This window comes from Lissotriton vulgaris, chromosome 1_2 (genome assembly GCF_964263255.1).
Source record: "Lissotriton vulgaris chromosome 1_2, aLisVul1.2, whole genome shotgun sequence".
In the NCBI taxonomy this organism is placed as follows: Eukaryota; Metazoa; Chordata; class Amphibia; order Caudata; family Salamandridae; genus Lissotriton; species Lissotriton vulgaris.
In genome coordinates, this window is record NC_141686.1 from 345716302 (window position 1) to 345738025 (window position 21724).

General features: G+C 50.6%; 1 pseudogene across 1 annotated transcript in view; it reads left to right on the forward strand.

The window, feature by feature from the left end:
- The first annotated feature begins 700 nt into the window (after positions 1–700).
- The window catches only part of LOC147736740 (uncharacterized), an 87367-nt pseudogene continuing 66343 nt past the window's right edge, over positions 701–21724 (forward strand). The window contains exon 1 of the transcript XR_015307575.1: positions 701–828. The product of XR_015307575.1 is annotated as an uncharacterized LOC147736740 (transcript). The remainder of the gene's footprint in view (positions 829–21724) is intronic.

The window sequence follows — 21724 nt, forward strand, 5'->3', positions numbered from 1 at the left end:
CATACACTCACCTCAGCACCCATGCACTCGTCCATCTATGCAATGACTCATTCAACCATGCATGCACTCACCTCAGCACCCATGCACTCGCCCATCTATGCAATGACTTATTCAACCATGCATACACTCACCTACCCACCCATGCGCTCGCCCCTCTATGCAACGACTCATTCAACCAAGCATCCACTCACCTAACCCCCATGCACTCGCCGATCTATGCCACAACTTATTCAACCATGCATCCACTCACCTACCCACCCATGCACTCGCCCCTGTATGCAATGACTCATACATCCATATGCACGTGCAGTTATGCCCCATTCATTCCTCGTCTATCCTCTCACTCACACGTCTGTTCATCCAAACACTCACTCATCTGCACATTCAACTGCTCACAAGACTTCACTCCAACCAAACTCGACAATCTATAAAAAAATCACAAAACTTTTTAAAAAGGTTTCCAAACCTGCTTTCCTGCAGCTGCCAGGGGGGGTTCAAGTCATGATCGATCCTTCCTGCATTCCAATGTTTATTTAAAGACCGGAAACAAACTTTAAGCTGGTGAGGCCGGGGCTCTTATGTTTGAAGAAGAGGAAGGAAGGCAGAGCTGTCACTTCCCTTGGAGGGAGGGTGGAGTATCCGCTGCGGCTGACGTGGCTCTGCCGCCGGAAGTGGCGTTTAGAGAAGTCTCTGCCTTTCATCCTCACGGAGGGAGCTGCTGATGGGCCTCGAGGCGCTGCAGCGCGGAGGGAATGATGGGGGGGACGGAGACCCGCTGTTAGAGCCACAACTTCAGCAGAGCTGAGGATATCACAGCCGCCTCCTGAGGTGAGTAAAATGAGGAGAAACACGTGTCTGAGGATGAAGGGCCGGAAATGACGTGGTGTATGGTACTGATGTGATGGGGCCAGGCGGGGCTCCCTCTGGCTGGGGGGGGGGGGGGGCAGCTGTTCAGGCCCCTCGCATGTTATAGCAAAGCATGAGCACAGGAGAGAAATGTTGATTTTATATAAATTGCACTCACGGGAGAGGGAGAGGGAGGGGGGGGGGGGCACTGCTGCTACTTTTAATGACGTACGTTTCAGTTCAGGCATGAGGAGGGGGATATTCCAACTGAAAGCTCGCAAAACTCTAGTGAAATGAATGTTACATTGGATGTTCTTGTATTTCAGAGCATATAGTGGGCCGTGCTATTGAGAGGTTTGAAATATACATTAATCAAATACAAAATCAATTTTCTTCTAAAGCAAGTAGCCTTTCTGTTTTTTATCCACCTTTAGATTAAAGAACAATAAAAAAAACCTAAGAGTCGAGAGGGCCCAGTGCGCTTTCATCAGAAGGGGGGCGGGCGGGGGGGGGAGCCTTGGTGGTTTCTGAAGTTTGCACAAAAGGCTGTGACCAAACCTCAGCCGAACATCTGGACGGATGAAGAGCCGAGGGAGGAAAACTTAACGAATTGTCTGAAAACATACATGTAAACATACATGTAAACATACATGTAAACATACATGTACATTGTTTTAAAGGACAGAGGCACATGACACATGTGCGGGCACTGACTGCTGCAAGTCTCTCTGGAGGGCAAAGGTCATACCGGCACCCTCACAACAAACAAGCATTGCACGAGGCGCTGCCAACATAACACAGCAGAGCCGAGGCTAGAGGCACCAGACAACATCAACCTCTGGAGCAACTGGAGGCTGAGATTGAACCAATTTAAACATATTCCGCTCCTCAGCAGCGCTCAGCGGGACTTTGAACATTACAAGGACTTTGAAAAGGTCTAACTTGGAAACTAATCAGTGGCGCCCCCTTCTGTCTGCACCTTTCACTGTGTTACAGGCAGACTTCCGGTGCCCTGGGGTGAACATTCCTTGTAAATCCAAGTTGCAGCAGGGTCTGCGGCCGAGGGTTTGTGTGGCCCCCTCCTCCACGTGTCTGAAGCAGCCAAGCCCCCCCCCCCCCATTCCCCCCCCCCCCCACCTCCCCCTCCCCCGAGCGTGGGAGGCACTGCTCAAAGGAAGGAGGAGAGGCCTGTACAGGGGATGCAGAGTAGATGAAACCTGTCCAAGGGGTGCACCACCTGAGAGGCCTGTCCAGGGGAGGTGAGGCTTGTCCAGGGGTGCAGAGGAGGTGAGGCCTGTCCTGGGGTGCAGAGGAGGTGAGGCCTGTCCAGGGGTGCAGAGGAGGTGAGGCCTGTCCAGGGGTGCAGAGGAGGTGAGGCCTGTCCAGAGGGCAGAGGAGGTGAGGCCTGTCCAGGGGTACAGAGGAGGAGAGACTTGTCCAGGGGGGTGAGGGATGGGAGTGCATAAGAGATAGGTACTGTCCAGGAGAGGGGGGGAGCTGCACAATAGGCGAGGCCTGTCCAGGTCTGTGTAGAGGAGGTGAGGTCTGTCCAGGGAGTGCAGGGGAGGAGACGTCTGTCCAAGGAGTGCAGAGGAGGTTAGGCCTGTCCAGTGGTGCATCACCCGAGAGGCTGGTCTAGGGGGGATGCAGAGGAGGTGAGGCCTGTCCAGGGGAGGGGGAGGTGCAGGGTAGGTGAGGCCTGTCCAGGGGTGCAGAGGAGTATAGGTCTGTCCAGGGGGTGCAGAGGAGGTGAGGCCTGTCCAGGGGTGCAGAGGAGGCGAGGCCTGTCCAGGGGTGCAGAGGAGGAGACCGCTGAGCCTGCTCCAGGCGAGGTCACCCCCACCCACCGCTGCTCCTGCCCGCTGATTGCCAGTGCGCTGCCTGCTGACTGCGTTACCTTCTGTGTTTCCCCCCCCCCCCTCCTGCTGCCTCCGTTTTTGCCGCCTGTATTCCCTTTGCCTGTTGGTTCTCTGCCCCCTGTCTTCACCTTCACCTTTTGCCTTCTGTACCCCTATTTCCCCCCCTTCTGCTCCTCTCCCCCTACCTGTTATCTCTCCTCTCCAGCCGCCGGACGACCAGCTGCTGCTGAGCCGCCCTCGGCCCTCCTTCCCGCCACTGACCTCCAGCCGACTCCGCCCCCCCTGCCCACTGGCCGCCCCGCTCCCGGAACCCAGCTGACCCGCCCTCCCGGCGCATTACTTATGACGCCCCCTGAGCGACCGCGCAGCGGGAGCACCGAGTGAGCGCCGAAGGTGCGCCAAAGGTAAGCCCGTCTGCGCCTGTCCGCGCCTGGACCGCGCCCAACGTCAGGACCCCTGGCTCCCGCAGACACCAGCCCACCCGCTGGACCTACAACTCCACCGGACTCCACGCACTCAACACCGGCCAAATCCCGGGATGCTACCGAGCCACCCCGAGACGCACCCACGGACCCTTCAGCTGCAACTCCTGCAAGTACACCTGCAACCGGACCTGCACTACACCAGCACCCACCAAGCCGAACACCAGCTGCAACCACCTCAAGTGCATCCTGCTCAACACCAGCTCCGTCCACAGACACGCCGTCGAACTCTGGAACCTCCTCGACACCACATCTCCAGACGTTGCCTTCCTCACGGAAACCTGGATGAACGCCTCCTCAGCGCCCGACATCGCCATCGCCATCCCGGAGGGCTACAAGATCACCCCGAGGGACCGCACCAACCAGGCGGGAGGAGGCATCGCCATCATCCACAGGAACACCATCCGCATCACGACCAACACCGACGACACCCTCACAACCGCCGAACACCTGCACTTCCTGATCCACACTGACCCCAAGACCACTCTCAGAGGCACCCTCATCTACAGGCCCCCGGGACCACGCACACAATTCAGCGAAGACATCGCCGACTTCATCAGCCCGCACGCCCTCCCCTGCGCTGACTACATCCTCCTCGGGGACCTCAACTTCCACCTGGAGAACAACAACGACCGCAACACCACCACCCTGCTGGACAACCTCGCCAACCTCGGTCTCAAGCAGCTGGTGACCACCCCCACCCACTACGCCGGACACACACTCGACCCGTCTTCTCATCCAGCAAGGACATCACCTTCAGCCACGCCACCAGACTCCACTGGACGGACCACAGCTGCATCCACTTCAGCTTCAGAAAGAACACGATCCACCACCACCAGCAACAGGTTGCACGAAGAAGCTGGAACAAGATCACAGCCGACCAGCTCGCCGCATCCCTGAGCCAGCACCCTCCCACTAGCTCTGCCAACCCCAGCCAGGCCGCCGCCGACCTCACGAAATGGATCAACAACTGCGCAGACGACCTCACCCCACTGAGGACCCCGCCTAACAGACCCAGCAGCAAGAAATCCCCATGGTTCACCGACTAACTCAAGAGCTCCAAAAAGAACTGCCGAGCCCTCGAGAGAGCCTGGCGAAGAGACCCAACTCCGGACAACATGACCACTCTCAAGCTCGCCACCCGAAAGCACCATCAACTGATCCACGCCACCAAGAAAACCGCATTTAAGGAACGACTGGACAACAACGCACACAACAGCAAGGAACTCTTCAACATCGTGAAAGAGCTCTCCAGCCCCAACGCCGGAAACAACGACATCACCCCATCTCAAGACCTCTGCCACTCCCTCGCCTCCTACTTCCACAACAAGATCGCTGAAATATACAACAGCTTCAGCACTCAACCAATGCTCCCCACGACCGCACCAACGCCCTCCACCACCACCCTCCGCGCCTGGACCCCGATCAGCACCGAAGACACCACCCGCACGATGAACTCCATCCACTCCGGATCTCCTACCGACCCCTGCCCTCACCACGTCTTCAACAAGGCCGACGCTGTCATCGCACCCCACCTGCGGGACATCATCAACACCTCCTTTGACACTGCCACCTTCCCGGAGAGCTGGAAGCACGCCGAACTCAGCGCTCTACTGAAGAAACCAACAGCGGACCCCACCGAACTCAAAAACTACCGCCCCATCTCGCTCCTCCCGTTTCCAGCCAAAGTCATCGAGAAGACCGTCAACAAGCAACTGTCCGCCTTCCTCGAGACGAATGGATCCCTCGACCTCTCACAGTCTGGCTTCCGGGCCAACCACAGCACCGAGACCGCCCTCATCGCAGCCACCAATGACATCCGAGCCCTGCTCGACAACGGAGAAACAGCGGCCCTCATCCTCCTAGACCTCTCCGCGGCATTCGACACTGTCTGCCACCGCACCCTAGTGCAGCGCCTCAGCAACGTCGGAATCCAGGAAAAGGCACTGGAGTGGATCATCTCCTTCCTCGCTGGAAGGACACAGAGAGTCCGCCTACCCCGTTCAGATCAGAGGCCACCGAAGTCATCTGTGGCGTCCCTCAGGGCTCCTCGCTCAGCCCCACCCTCTTCAATGTCTACATGAGCCCCCTTGCGGCCATCGCACGCCAACACAACCTCAACCATCATCTCCTATGCCGACGACACCCAGCTGATCCTCTCCCTCACCAACGACCCGCCAGAGCCAACCTACACGAAGGGATGAAAGATGTAGCCGAGTGGATGATGACCAGCCGCCTGAAACTGAACTCAGACAAGACGGAAGTCCTCATCCTGGGCTCCTCGCCCTCCGCCTGGGACGACTCCTGGTGGCCCCCCGCCCTGGGCACCGCACCCAAACCGACAGACCATGCACGCAACCTGGGCTTCATCCTGGACTCCTCCCTCTCCATGACCAGACAAGTCAACGCCGTCTCCTCGTCCTGCTTTAATATCCTGCGCATGGTATGTAAGATCTTCCGGTGGATCCCCACCGAGACCAGGAAGACGGTCACCCAGGCCCTCGTCACCAGCTGGCTGGACTACGGCAACGCCCTCTACGCCGTAACCACCGCCAAGCTCCAGAAGAGACTCCAGCGAATCCAGAACGCATTAGCGAGACTCATCCTCAACACCCCCCGACATAGCCACATCTCCGGACACCTGAGAGACCTGCACTGGCTACCGGTCAACAAGAGAATCACCTTCCGGCTCCTCACCCACGCACACAAAGCCCTACACAACCAAGGCCCAAGATACCTCAACAGCCGCCTCAACTTCTACGCTCCCACACGCTAGCTCCGATCGACCAGCCACGCCCTCGCCGCCGTCTCCCGCATCCGAAGAGCCACAACAGGAGGAAGGTCCTTCTCCTACCTGGCTGCCAAGACCTGGAACTCCCTCCCGACCCACCTCCGCCTGACCCAAGACCACCTCCCCTTCAGGAAGCAGCTCAAGACCTGGCTGTTCGAGCAGTAACGGACCCCCCCTCCCAAAGCGCCTTGAGACCCTCCGGGTGAGTAGTGTGCTATACAAATGCTATGATTGATTGATTGATTGAGGAGAGGCCTCTCCAGGGGTGCAGAGGAAGTGAGGCCTGTCCAGGGGTGCAGCGGAGGTGAGACCTGTTCAGGGGGGTCAGAGGAAGTGAGGCCCTATCCATGTGGGTGAAGGGGAGATGAGGTTTGTTCAGAGGGGCTGCTCAGGTAGTGAAGGCGTCCAGGGTGGCTCAGAGGATGTGAGGCTTGTCCATATGGATGCAGAATTGAGGCCTGTCCAGTGACGGTGAGCCGGAGGTAAGCCTGTCCGGGTGGTTACGGAGGGATATGGCGAATCCAGGGGGTGCAGAGGAGGTGGGATCTGTCCGGGGGGGTGGATTTAGTGAGTCCTGCCCAGGGTTGACAGAGGAGGTGAGGCCTGTCCTGGGGTGCAGAGGAGGAGAGGAGGAGAGGCCTGTCCAGGGGTGCAGAGGAGAAGAGCCGTGCCCAGGGTTGACAGAGGAGGGGAGGCCTGTCCAGGGGTGCAGAGGATGAGAGGCCTGCCCAGGGTTGACAGAGGAGGTGAGGCCTGTCCAGGGGGTGCAGAGGTGGTGAGACCTGTCTGGGGTGTGCAGAGGATGTGAGGCCTGTCCAGGGGGGCCGAGGAAGCGAGGCCTATCTGGAGGGGTGCGGAGGAGGTGAAGCCTGTCATGTTCAGGGGGGTGCAGAAGCAGTGAGGCCTGTGCAGGGCAGTGCAAAGGCGGTGAGGCCTGTCCAGGGTTGCATAAGAGGCGAGGCCTGTGCAGGGGAGCAGAGGATGAGAGCCCTATCCAGGGGGGTGCAGAGGAGGTGAGGCCTGTCCAGCGGGTGCAGAGAAGGTGAGGCCTGTCTGAGGGGTTGAATGGGAGGGGAGGCCTGTCCAAGGTGCAGAGGAGGAGAGGCCTGTCCAGGGCGCTGAAGAGGTGAGGCCAGTCCAGGATGTGCAGAGGAGGGGAGGCCTGTTAATGGGGTTGCAGAGGAGATGAGGCCTGTCCATGAGAGCGCCTGGGGAGGTGAGGTCTGTCCAGTGGGGCGCAGAGGAGGTATGGCCTGTCCAGGGAGGCTGCAGAGAAGGTGAGGCCTGTCCGAGGGGAAGCAGAGGATGGGAGGCCTGTCTATGAGAGCGCCTGGGGAGGTGAGGTCTGTCAAGTGGGCCACAGAATGAATGAATGAATGAATGATGACATTTATAAAGCACTGGCTATCACTCCAATGGAGCATCTTGGCGCTGAGAGCGGGTAGACTAGGTGTCAAGGGAGTGTGGTCTCTAATGTCGCCGTGGTCAGATGAGAGATATGGCCAGACTATCTGGAACTGTGAAAATCGAAGTTTTCAATTGTTTCTTAAAGATGGACTCCGCCTGTGTAAGTCTCAACTGGGTGGGTTAAAAGTTCCAGGCTTTTGTCCCTTGTACAGCCATAGATTTTCCTCCTCTGGACTTCAAATGGAAACTAGGGAGGTGGGGGGTGGGGTAAGTAGATTTTCCCTGGAGGATCTCAAATTACGGACAGGTAGATAGGCTTTTAATCTGGTCCTAAGGTATTTGGGACCACTTTGTTTACAGCTCTGAATGTTATCACAAGGATTTGAAAGAGAATTCTCCTGTGCATGGGTATCCAGTGGAGGATTAGGAGAGCCTCAGATGCAGCTCTGCAGATCTGCAGATTTTTCAGAGTACTCTTCTTTATACCTGCATAGAGACTGTTGCAGTAATCGAGTCGTGATAAGATCAAAGCCACTGCCACGGACTTGCGAGCTATGGCAGGGAGGAGGTCACAGAATTGTCTCAGAGTTTTTATCCAATGAAAACAAGTTCCTGCTACCGACAGGGCCTGACGATGAAAAGAGAGGGAGGTATCAAATCGGACTCCTAGATTCTTTGCAGTGTCCACAGTATGGGAGGGTCGGCTGCGTCTGTGGCCACCACATTTTGGGTGAAAAGATATTACATTTTCCCAGCAGCAGAATCTCCGTCTTCTGGCTGTTACATTTATGGTGGTTGGTCTTCCTCCATTCGAAGACAGCCAAGAGACATTGTTGGAAATTGTCTTCAGCTGCTGTGGATTCTTTATCCAGGGTAAGGATGAGCTGTGTATCATCAGCGTAAGACGCAGTCTCAATGTCAAAAGAGGATATTAGATCTAGCAGGGGCACCATGTATATATTGAAAAGTCTGATAGACATTATCCAGAAGGTGGTTGGAAGGGTGATCATAAATCGCACAGAATCTTGGCTTGTGGATAAAGGCATTTTGTCCCATTTTCAGGCCGGGTTCAGAAGCTATATAGGTGCAAAAGATCAGGTCTTCAGATTTTGTGCAGTCTGTTGGAAGTCAGTGTTAATTACTAAGGGCAGTCTATACCTGGCTTTTATAGACTTGAAGACAGCATTTGACGTCATTCCACGGACTAAGCTCTGGTCGGTCTTATCCGATATGGGTTTTCCTAGTTACCTCCTACAATTTATTATTAAACTCCATGAGGGGAACTATGCGAGGATCCGTTGGGTATCCCAGGGCCAACTGACTGAGAAGATTCCGGTAAATAGGGGAGTGAGACAAGGGTGTGTGATGGCTCCAACCCTGTTCTCCCTCTTTATCAATGGGGTGGTAGACCATTTGAGGGAGGACCCGGCTGATGCCCCCGTCCTTGCAGGAGAGAAAACACCCACTCTCCTCTTTGCCGACGATACTCTTCTTATGTCTAAATCCCCCATGGGTTTGCAAAAACTGCTCGATCGTTTTTGCAGCTTTTGTAAAGATAGGGGGTTGTCAATAAATACTTCGAAAACAAAGTTGATGGTGCTAACTACTAAAAAGAAACACAGAAAGGTTAACCTCTTGTTGAATGGCACCGCGCTGGAGGTGGTAGAAGAATTTGATTACCTCGGAGTAAGACTTTGTAATAATTTGAGTTGGTCTGCCCACATCGCTAAAATGGTTTTAAACCTCAAAAGGGTTGCAGGAGTAATTCTTAAGAACCAGCGACGATCTATTAGTAGACCCATAGCCCCTACCCTGGCAGTTTATGAAGGGAAAGCACTGGCAGCGGCAGTTTATGGTTCAGAACTTTGGGGGGCGGAAAATACAAAAGCTTTAGTAGTGGCGGAAAATAAGTTCATTAGAGACATGGTTTCGCTACCTTTATCGTCCCCCTTGAAACCTTTATTTCTAGACCTGGGTAAAAAATCGATAGTTGATCTGGTGCAAATTCGCCCCCTGTTATTTTGGGTTCGTCTTAGAAGGACCCCAGAACTTTTTAACTATGCCAAGGTTTTGGATGAGCTGATTAGTTTGAATGTAGCCAATAAAATTAAATGGCTGAATAATTTAAAGAGGCTGGTGAAATCTATAGGTCTGGAGGAGAATTGGATTTCACAAATGCCACCCCCAAAAACAATTGTTAAAAAACTATATTGGGATTGGGTTGTTGCAAAAGAACTTAGGAATCCAAATTGGGGCCACCTAACTAGTACCTTCCTTGACCACAAGCCTCTTAGAAAGTTAGAGCCCTTTTTGGACTTTATCCAGGTCCCTCGCGATAGAACACTGTTTCTGAAATTCAGATATGGTATTTTACCCCTCAATACATTCAAAGAAGGCTGGAAGGGATATAGTGGAACAGAGATTAAATGCCCAGGTTGTCCCTGCCCGAAAGAATCATTGGGCCACTTCCTATTTGCATGTGTAGCTTACAAAAAACCAAGAGATAGGTGGTTGAAACCTGTTTGTAGGAATTTAGGGGTGAGGGAACATAGATTAGCCATGCGTATCATTCAAACTAATGTCATTTCAATGTACATGGTCTGTGGGGTGGCTAAATATGTGGCGAATGCTTGGTTCATCAGGTCAAAACTTTTGCCCATTGTCTGAATTATTTTTATGTATAGCTTAATTTGGATACTGTATATTGTACTTTTATGAAACTTGTTTTGAATAAAGTAAATTTTCAAGTTGAAAAGATATTACATTTTCCCAGCAGCAGAATCTCCGTCTTCTGGCTGTTACATTTATGGTGGTTGGTCTTCCTCCATTCGAAGACAGCCAAGAGACATTGTTGGAAATTGTCTTCAGCTGCTGTGGATTCTTTATCCAGGGTAAGGATGAGCTGTGTATCATCAGCGTAAGACGCAGTCTCAATGTCAAAAGAGGATATTAGATCTAGCAGGGGCACCATGTATATATTGAAAAGTGTGGGACTCAAAATTGAGCCCTGAGGCACACCTGAGCGCAGCTGCTTCTCTGTTGAAGTAGAGTTGCCGAGTGTTACGGATTGTCTTCTGTTTCACAGGAATGATGTTAACCAATCCCTGCTCTTCAGAGCAGGATAAGCCTGTTCAGGGAGGTACAGAAGCAGTGAGGCAGTGAGGCCTGTCCAGGGGAGTGCAAAGGAGGTGAGGCCAGTCCTGGGAGGCTGCAGAAGAGGTAAGACCTGTCAATGGGGTTGCAGAGGAGCTGAGGCCTGTCCGAGGGCAGGAGGATGCGGAGGAGGCAAGGCCTGTCCAAGGCGATGCAGAGGTGAGGCCTGGCTGGGGAGGGTGCAGAGGAGGTGTAGAGGTGAAGGTTGTCCAATGGGGTGCAGAGCAGATGGGGGCTGTCCAGGGGTTACAGAGGAGAGGAGGGTTATTCATGGGGTGCAGAAGAGGTGAGGCCTATCCGAGGGCGGGAGGATGCAGAGGAGGTGAGGCCTGTCCATGGCGATGCAGAAGTGAGGCCTGGCTGGGGAGGGTACACAGGAGGGGAGGCCTGTCCAGTGTGTTATGGAGGAGGTTTGGCCTGTCCGGGGAATTACAAATGAGGTGTGGTCAGTCTGGGGAGTGCGGAGGAGATGAGACCTCTCCGAGAGGTTGTGGAGGAGGTGAGGCCTGTCCAGCGTGCAGAGAAGGTGGGGGCTGTCCAACGGTTACAGAGGAGGTAAGGGTTATTCAGGGGATGCATAAGAGGTGAGGCCTTTCCAGCTGGGTGAAGAGGAGGAGAGACCTGTCCAGGGGGCAGAGGAGGTGAGGCCTTTCCAGGGCTGTACAGAAGAGACGAGGCCTGTGTATGGTGCAGGAGGGGGTGAGACCTATCCTGGAGGAGTAAGGATCTGAAAAAGAAGAATGCAGTGCTGAATACAACTTGCAAGTGGAGGTTATCTTTCTGTGTCATGTCATCAGGTCAGGCCCACAACATGGGGCCATGTTGCGAGTAGCTTTGAACCTGGTAAGGGTGAGTGATGTGTGGTGGGCTCGGAGTCTGCAGAGACCTCTTTCTTGATGTCGTGAGTAGCTTTGAACCTGGTAAGGGTGAGTGATGTGTGGTGGGCTCGGAGTCTGCAGAGACCTCTTTCTTGATGTCGCGAGTAGCTTTGAACCTGGTAAGGATGAGTGATGTGTGGTGGGCTCGGAGTCTGCAGAGACCTCTTTCTTGATGTCGCGAGTAGCTTTGAGCCTGGTAAGGGTGAGTGATGTGTGGTCGGCTCGGAGTCTGCAGAGACCTCTTTCTTGATGTCGTGAGTAGCCTTGAACCTGGTAAGGATGAGTGATGTGTGGTGGGCTCGGAGTCTGCAGAGACCTCTTTCTTGATGTCGTGAGTAGCCTTGAACCTGGTAAGGATGAGTGATGTGTGGTGGGCTCGGAGTCTGCAGAGACCTCTTTCTTGATGTCGTGAGTAGCTTTGAACCTGGTAAGGGTGAGTGATGTGTGGTGGGCTTGGAGTCTGCAGAGACCTCTTTCTTGATGTCGTGAGTAGCTTTGAACCTGGTAAGGGTGAGTGATGTGTGGTCGGCTTGGAGTTGCAGAGACCTCTTTCTTGATGTCTGTGGGATGTGACGCGCGAGTAACTACCGTCATTCTCTCACTGATGCTCCGTGCTCACGCTACTTCAGGCAGTAAACTGACCTCTGGTTAGCGCACTAGCCGAGCGCCTCCGATTTTTGGTTTCATTAAGGACGTCCTTACTGTTGAATTTAGAAGAGGAAGTTTTAGAAAAAGAAATGAATAAAATGACTATTTGCACTTAGGAGTTATTGTCGTGGTCATTGTTCAAATGACCCCACCACCCACCACCCACCACCCCCAAGTAGACTTGGAATTCTTTCAGTAATTTGTGTTTGATATCTTCTCAAAAAATCCTCAAAATAAGCCTTGTCGGAAAAAGATCAATTTTTCACCTTAATCTAATTTCACTTTAGGGAGTGTTGTATGTAAGACCTTGATGGTGTTGGCAGATTTCGATGACTGTTTTGTAGCTTCCATTGACCTTATTGAACATGGTGTTGGTACAGAGGATGAATGGCTTAAAGCACTGACTGATTACGTTTTTCTTCAACAAGTCATGGATTTTGTAAAAAATGGATGGCCTAGGAAACGCATTCTTACTCAAAATGTACAGCCTTTTTGGAAAGTTGAATCAGAAATTTCTTTGGAGGGTGGAATTTTGCTTCGTGCTGACAAACTTATTCCTCCACAGAAGTCCAGAAGCGGTATTGTCACTAATGCACATGGTGGGCATTTAGGGTCCACACTTACTAAAAGGTGTGTCATCGAATATTTTTGGTGGCCTTCTACGGACAGTGAAATTAATGAGATTGTTGATATGTGTGTCATTTGCCTTTCAGCTGACAAAGGTTTGAACGTTGTCACACCACCTTTGAATCTCATTGAATGCCCATCTGGACCTTGGTCTAATGTAGGTTTAGTTGTCATGGGGCCCCTTGATATTTTACCTGGTGGTTGTCGCTTTATTCTTGTTCTCAATGATTATGTTTCAAAGTGGCTTGAAATCAAGTTAGTTAAAGAGGCTTCAACTGATATTATCATTTAATTTCTCAAAGAAGTCTTCATGCGGGAGGGGTTTCCTGAGACAGTTGTGACAGATAATGATACACAATTTACGAATTTGAAGTTTAAATTTTTTTTACAGTCATGTAGTATCAAACATGTAAAGTGTTCATTTTATCATCCCCAATCAAATGGGCTAGTTGAGCTTATGAACAGGGTAGTTGGGGACTGTATTAGATTGGCTAAATCTGGAAGTTGTGATATCAATTTGTATCTGGAGAGCATGTTATGGTTCTACAGAACTACTCCCCATTCCACAACTAAAATGTGTCCTTTTGCGCTTTTAAGGGGAAGAAAAGCTAATACAAATTTAAACCGTAATGGATAAACAAATGGACTAAAATTGTACCGGACATTGATTCTCTCATGGAGCTGGTGAGAGAAAATGTTTCTGGTGCACAAGATAAACAGAAGTCTTGGTTTGACAAAAAGAAAAGCGTAAAGGTAGTTCCCGTTGGTGTAGGAGATATTGTATGCATTAAGTCTCCTATTTTTGTAAAGAAGGGTGAGAGCAAGTTTGGTCCTCCTGTCCATGTTATAAATGTGGGTAGGAATTCAGTTCAAGTTAAAGGGGGAAAATGGTAGAATGTGGGTAAAGTTGTAAAAGTTAAAAATGTTATTTCTGGTTCTTCATCTGAGTCTCAGGGTCATGTCAGTGAACCCTCTGAGATAGTGCATAGAAAAAGTAACAGAACTATTGTTCTTCCCAAAAGATACAGAGAGTAATTGCATGTCTTTATTTATTGTGTGCTTCATATGGTTTAGTTATGTTGTTCATTATCTTTATGTTTCTTATTCTTTGTTTAGTGAGAAATGAGGATATGTTATATCCTTTCTCTATTTTTAATGCGCTGCAGCTTTGAGGTGTTCTCTGTTCTAAATTCGGTGACTTCACTTGGAATGTTCTTGCGTTGCCTAGCTGTTTAGAAGTTAGGGGCCAGATGTAGGTAATTCTGTTTTACCGATTCATAAATACCGAATTTTACCGATTCGGTATTTATGAATCGGTAAAATAGAAGGGGGGAGATTTAGGTAGAATCTGTAAATGAATTACCGATTCTGTAAGAATCGATTCGGTAATGCCCATTGATTCCTATGGGCATTGAAGCCCATAGGAATCAATGGGCATTACCGAATCGGTATTTACCGATTCGGTAAATACCGAATGTTGCAAGGGTGAAGGGGGTGTCACTTTGACACCCTCTAGCACCCCGAATTCAGGCACGTGTGACATGCGGCACACAGACATGCCCTAAGGGCATGTCTGTCTGTCACATGGCATAGGTGTGCATGCACACATGTGCATGCACACCAGGATTCAATATTTTACCACCCAATTGGATTGGGTGGTAACATACCGATTCTGTAAGGCCTGTGGGACTCAGAAGAGTCCCCCCTACATCTGCAAGTTACAGAATCGGTAAAAATACTGATTCGGTATTTTACCGATGCAGTAAATTTACCGATTCGGTAAATTTACCGAGTCGGTAAAATAGGGCCCCTACATGCCAATTACTAAATACCGGTCGGTAACAGCCGAAATCGGCCGTTACCGACCGGTATTTCGGCTCCTACATCTGGCCCTTGGTTCTGTTCTTTTCAAAAGGCTGGCTGAGGCGGTTGGAGATAGACGCTGCTGCTGCCTTCATCCTTTTTGCTGTGTAGCTTTATTGACAATAAATCTATCAAGATTCAACTCACTGTCACTGCGTAATCTCTAAATATTCTCTTGGTTTTAGGGACAGAGTCACAATTAATTATTCATTTTATGGGTGCGGTTTGTAAAGCGACATTTTGTCGAGCTTTGTTTTCATGAACAATTATTGGCTGTTGTTGTTGATACCTCAACATGAACCTTGTCGATAATGTGTGCTCTCTGGTGGTATAGGAGCAGCGGATACCAACATTATTTTTCGGTTGTAAATTTGGTTTCCTTCTTGAGTCCTAGTAAGGCAGACAAAGGTATATTTGTTTTGGTCATTGATAATATGTCTCGCCTTTTGTGTATGATTATTTTGTCTTTATTCACGTTGTGAATCGGTGCGCATGTATTATATCTCTGAATACTACTTGCGAGCGAGAGACTTTGCCTCCAGCTAGTACACCAGCCCACAAAATGTTACTGAATCCGGGGCTACATACATGTTTGTGGCTTAAAAAATAGAATAAAATCACTGCTGACGATAAGCAGATGCACTTTCCTGGGCCTGGTACGCTTAGTGTGAGAAAGATTGCAGGGATTCTGCTGAGTCGAGGAACTATGCTTGGGACCATAGAACCTTAGTAGGCAGGGACTGAGTCATCCTAGCACCTTAGCACCCATGAGCGCTGGACTGACTCGCTAACATGCTTCACTTGCCCTCCTGCTCACAGAGGACCAAGTCATTAGACACCTCAGAACACAACACTCCCGACTCTCAGCAATCGCGGTGACAGGACACGCCCTTTCGCTCTCACACATGTACTTGTCCACAGTAAATTCTGACAGAGACACAACACAAGTTTAAAATGTTTGTTTTAACTATCGTGCTCTAGTATGCAGTATGTGTGCCAAAATAAGCAACGAAAAGCCTAACACAAATACGGTCAGTATAGCAAGTAATTCATAAATCATAAAAGGAGCTGTCATGATATCCGACAGGGTAAAATAACCCCCACCCTCCCACTGAAGCAAAGTGATTACGCATCAGAAGATCTCTGGGTGTTTGCAGCAGACCCCGTACCTTAGCATGCACAGATGAAAGTTCTACATCACAGTTGTAGTCGCTCTCTTCTCTCTGAAAATCTCCCTCCAAGTGTGTCTTTCACAGGTCTGTGCATACCTACATGACAAAGAGTTTGTGTTCCCAAAAGACGGCTGCATCTGTATGTTTGTCTTGGTGCTAGTGCCTGACCAGAAAACAATAACAAGGGGCATTGTTGTTTGACCCTGTTCAATGTGTTCAGACGAGATCCCAGGAAAGGACAGAGCACAAAAACAACGGCAGATTCCGTGTGAAAGGAAAGGGTGGCACAAAGCAAAGTGCGTTTGTATAGTAACGTGTGCAATGCAGAGTACAGCCTGCTTAGGCTACCATTGGTAAAACAACAATGGGCCTGCATGGGACATATGACTCCCTCACCTTGGTAAGGATAGAAGCTCCCAAGATCATGACAGAACTCAGCAGGTAGGCAAAAGTGTTCGAATACATGCGTTTGACACATTTCTCATTTAGTTGTCATGTCAGCCAGGCAAACAATTTAGTTTAGTGCCCAGTTATAGCGTGTCGTTGGCACCCAGGAACTGGGATACCCAAGTGGAAAGACAGCCATTCCAGTAAGAAATCAGAAGCTTCTGAGTTGGGGACATTAGCAATCCAATTGAGCAGGTCAAAAGAACAAACATGCTCTTCGGTGCCAGACGTCGGTAGGACCAACAAAGGACAACCTGTGTTAAGTTTGATGATGCTGAGATCCAGAAGACGCTGTGCTGTTGCACAGGAAGCACCTCCGGTCATCAGCCATAATGCAGGGCTACAAACCAGTTGCATACTCAAGAAATAGTACTGTAATGGGTCACAAAGGAATCCATCAACAGCTTGTGGTGGCATAGCCAGGCAGATGTCCATGGCCCATTGAAAGGGGCACCTGATACAATGAAACACGGGTTGTCAACAGGTGAAATAGGCGTGGTGGAAGGTTAAGCAGAGCTCCGCATCCAAAGCTGCTAAAGGCACCATTCCAAACAGTTGCAGCATTCGATCACAGTACAGCTGCAGCGATGCCTGCGCTGGCAAGACCACAAATGAAGCATTCATTGAGGCATAACAGGAACAGGACAAAAATGTCGCAAAGTACAATGAGGAGCAGCGGTAACCCACCGAACACGCTGGAAAAAATAGAATGTATAAAAGCGGGGTTACTCCAAACTAGTTTTGGCGCCCACAAGTTTTAAAAAGTGTGCCAGGCCCCTGGTATCAGAAACGTTAAATATTTGGTGTATCAGTTCGTTGAAATATAAGGAAAGATTTGTATTTAACAATGGCTGTATTTCACTGGAAGTTCTTCCCACCTGCCAGTTGAAGGTATCGCGAGCCGACATGAGAGCCACTTCTTACTGAAACAATAACGCTTTGTGTTTGATTAGCTTATTGAAATCTGCTTTTCAAAGTTGGAATTGAAGGCCATAGGGAGCTATCAACATTCCCATCTGGGGGTATAAACAGGACATTGTTGCAGCTAGTGACTATCTGAGAAACATTTTTAACATCTTGAATAGCCTCGCCAGCACAGATTGCTCTAAGAAGTTGATACCCCCCTCTCAAGAACTCTATGTGAACCTGGCTAGGTTCTTTCATGATAAAATTAAAACTATTATTGATGACTTGGGGGGGATCATCTGCAACCTGTGGCTGTAGCTACAGAGACCTTGGGCATTGATGATACTGTGGAAAGCGGCTCTGAGGCTTGTGGTGCCATCTCTGAATATGTGGCCGGTAGCTATCTATCTGAGTTCATGCCTCTGGCAGTGGAGGGCAGTGGATGGCACGTGGTATCCCTTCTGGCTCTCCTCTTAATCATGTGCAACATAAAATCTGGAAGGAGTTAGAGGCAGAGTTGTTTCCAACAGTCTGTTTGGTCTGTAATGAGTCTCTTTCTAGCGGAGTGGTTTCGCCTCAATGGAAGCAAGCACTGGTGACACCCCTGCTAAACAAGCCCTCTCTCGACCCAGAGTGCCCCAAGAACTATAGGCCCATTTCTTTATTGCCTTTTCCTGCTAAAATCGTGGAAAGAGTGGTTAGTAGCACTCTATATAAGCATTTGGAGCAGCATAACTTACTGGAGGAGGTTCAGTTCGGCTTTCGGCCGGCCCACGGTACCGAGACGGCTTTTGTCACCATTATGGGCGAACTTCAGAAGCGGGCAGACAGGGGTCAGGCAGCTGTGCTTATTCTGCTTGACCTGTCTGCCGCCTTCGATACGGTTAACCATGGGATCCTGCTGAGAAGACTGAGAGAGGTGGGGGTGACGGGTTGTGCTTTGCGGTGGTTCCAGTCCTTTCTACTGGGTAGACAGCAAGCAGTGTCCTTCTCTCCTTTTCAATCTGCCTTCACCAATATCTTGCATGCCGTGCCACAGGGCTCGGGAATCAGCCCTATTTTATTTAATATCTATATGAAACCCCTGATTGCGGTCATCAAAGAACATACTATTAATATCGTAAATTATGCTGATGACACGCTGCTGATTTTCTCCTTTGAGGGAGATCAGTCGACATCAGTGGAAGTGTTTCATAACTGCCTGCGTGACACGGCGTGTTGGTTGAAGGAAAATTTGCTGCAATTTAATGCGGGTAAGACCGAGGTGATTTACTGCTCAGCGGACAGGGTTCCTCCTGCCTTGCCCAGTAACTTCTGGCCTACTGACACATCAACCACTGTTCAGCCAGTTAAAACGGTTCGTAACCTGGATATTATGTTTGAAAATAAACTCACAATGGAGGCTCAGGTTATGAAAACGGTGGCTTGTTGTTTCGCTATTGTAGGAACTGGGGCCACCAGTCCCCCGGGGGTAGTCTGGCACGAGCAGGTAGGCACCCGAAAGCTCAGGTGTTAAGTGAATACACAGCACACACAACCACTGAGACAATAAATGCACACGCAATGACGGAGTCCACACCAGTAAGTTCTTGATTCCAATCATTTAATTTTATCTAAGACCAAAATCAGGGTGGTCAATTACTCACTACATTAATACATTTCATGGGATAACTGTGGGCTTTCATTTAGCACTTAATTTTGCAAGTGTGGACATTTCATTACTCAGCATTACTGATTTCATTAGGGTATAACCAAACAATTCCTGACGCAGGACTGGATATAGCAGTAAAGATCAGGCCACTTCTCACTAGGCAGGAATAAAGCTACTTATTCAAGAATAAAACCTTTCCTTCAGCAGGAATAAGCAGTGCATTAAATGAGGATAAAACATTTCATTACATGTAAAACACTCACTTAAATGTAGACATTTCATTAGCCGCAGTAACCATTCCTGTAGAAGTAAACACTGCATCAGGTAAGAAGGAGTTTTGCATTAGGCAAATATAAACCATGTATCTAGCAATAGCACTTCCTTAAGCAACAATAAACCAGGCATCAGGGCCTACGTTAGCTGGCATTTAACTTGACCCCAGGCGGGGGTTAACTAATGTCTCTTCTTCGGGCCTCGCCGGCCCCTTGCGTAGATATCCTGGTCGGGGGGCTCTCGCTCTTCTCAGAGAGCCCTCCGGTGACTTGCAGGCCTCAGAGGGTGAGGGGTCAGACAGGGGAGTCCCGCGCTGCTCCAGCGCTCTTCTCGGGCCTCCCTCCGGCCCCGGGGCAGCTCCAACTTTCTTCTCCCGGGGAGGGGGGGCTCTCGGCACTCCCCGAGCCCTCCGGTGAGAGGATTTACTGTTACCGGGCTCGCGATGACGTGAGCAGCCCGGGGACCAATCAGCAGGCGGGTGCGGCAGTGTCAGCCAATCGCTGCCCGGCGCCAGATGGGGGCATGTCCAGGGACGCCGCGTCCCCCGTCACGTGACGGCAGGAGGAAGGCTTCAGGCCCTTCAGGCCCTGTCAGTCCTAGCGCGGCCTGACAGGAATTCCGGCGGCCCTCTCCTGACACCGGGGGCCGCCCGGGGGAGTTACCACGCCTGACAGGGCAGCCTCAGCTGCACGGACGTCCTGGGCTACGGCGGTGAGTTGGGGGCAGTTAGTAGGATCACAGCGCTTCGAGGAGGCCACAGTCTCTCGGTTCTCAGCGCTTCTCAGGGGGCAATTACCACAGCGCCTCGGACCACAAGCAGCTCAGTCAGCTTAGGGAGCTAGCGTGGGGTAGCCAAATAAGGTCAGGCAGGACAGCAATTCAGGCAGTTCAGTCAGGGGGGCTAGGCAGGACAGCACAGGCCCAGGTGAAGGCAGGGGGGCGCAGGTGCAGCACAGTCCAGTACCTGGTTGATCCCCCAGTAGTCCTGATTAGCGCAGGGGAGTCTCTTCTCGGCGCTTGTTGGTTCTGTAGCCCTTCTGTGGAAGCAGGTTCCTGGTTTCTTACAAGGGGGGTGGGGGTGTTGAGTTGGAGGCTTGTCAGCAAGTCACTGCAGGTAGTCCCTGGGTTCCCCTCCCGCTGGTCCAGATCAGTGGGCTAGTTCAGGGTTCCTCACTCTACTTGGAAGGCAGCACCTACGCCCTGTCACTCCCAGTGGCATAGGTCCCTGACTAGGCTCTACCGCCTAAGTCTTCTGCGTGGGTCCCCCAGGTCAGTGATGCCCCAACTGACTAAAAAGTTTCCCTCCCTTCCTTATAAATGCCCAGGTCAGGTGACCACTCTCTAAGGCGGCAAAAATAGGCTCGGCCTCTGTTCTGGAAGGTTCCAGGAGCTTCCCCACTCTAACTATGGGCAGGCGATGGAAGGCTGGCATTGCAACAATGTTTGGTGTCCCAGCCAGCTCCTGGCAACTAGCGTGCTACTAGAAAAAGACCACGCTGCAGTAGCAGGGGCCAGTGGCAGCCATGTTTGAAGTAGAGAGCTCCTGCACCTTAGCATTGATTGGCAATGGGAAGGTGCCCGGAGGCCTAAGGCCAACGAAAAGAAGGTGGGAAAAATGAGGCAAGGGCGAAAAAAATAGGGAAAGACCACCCTAGTGCTGACAGGTCTAACAGCTATTATTAGATCACTGAGGAAAATCTTTCCTCTGCTGCTCCCTCAGACACGTGCGTTAGTGGCACGTAGCACTATTCTCAGCAGACTAGACTATTGTAATGCCCTTCTGCTTGACTCTCCGAAATTTCTTCTGGACAGATAGCAGAGGATTCAGTCTGCAGCGGCCAAGTTAGCCCTGGGTGGCCCAGAAGGTCTTCTTTCTTCGCGGCCTTGGCAGAGCTGCACTGGCTCCCGTTGAGACAGAGAGTTCAGTTTAAGTCCCTCTGTCTTGTATTTACAGCCCTCCATGGGCTGGGGCCTGCGCTCAGGCTGAGAAATTTTGAGTGGTATGTTCCTGCGAGAAGTCTCCGCTCTTTATCAGCGAGACTGGTTAAGATACCAAGGTTCAGGAAAGTCAGGTCGGGTGGTAGGTTCTTTGGTGTTACAGCTGCCAAACTTTGGAACGAAGTCCTGTTGGAGCTTAGACAAGTCACGGACCTCCTTCCTTTTAGAAGGAGATTTAAAACCTGGCTGTTTCCTAAGACATAGTTGGCTGCCTGCTTCTGGCAGACAGCCAACTATGAGTTTTGCTAAGCGCCAGGATAACTGCCAGGTGACAGTGCGCTCTATAAATTAAATAAATAAATAAACAGACACCATATACGGAATACCCAACCGCATTCTGGGTCCTAATTATTAAGGACTAAATAGCTTCCACTCGAAAACAAAGTTATAGTGGGAATTATTACAGTAACTGGGGTTCCTTTTAAATAACAAGCCAAATTGGGGTTGAAACATTAGAGGCGACGAGAATTTTAACATGTTGACATCCAAGGGAATGACCGACAAGCGAGTCACACTCCTGTCCTGTAAGAAAATGTCTCTTTCAGCATGTTGACAACAACAAGTAAAGGGCAAGGACCATAACTCCTGTATATAGCTGTTCCCAAGGGGTTCGTATCTAGCTATGGAGAAGTGTTTCATGCAGGCACTGAACGGGAAGGTTGAGATGGGCAATGAGATAACCCCTTGTATTATCAACACTGCTGATGGCGTTGCCGCTACAGT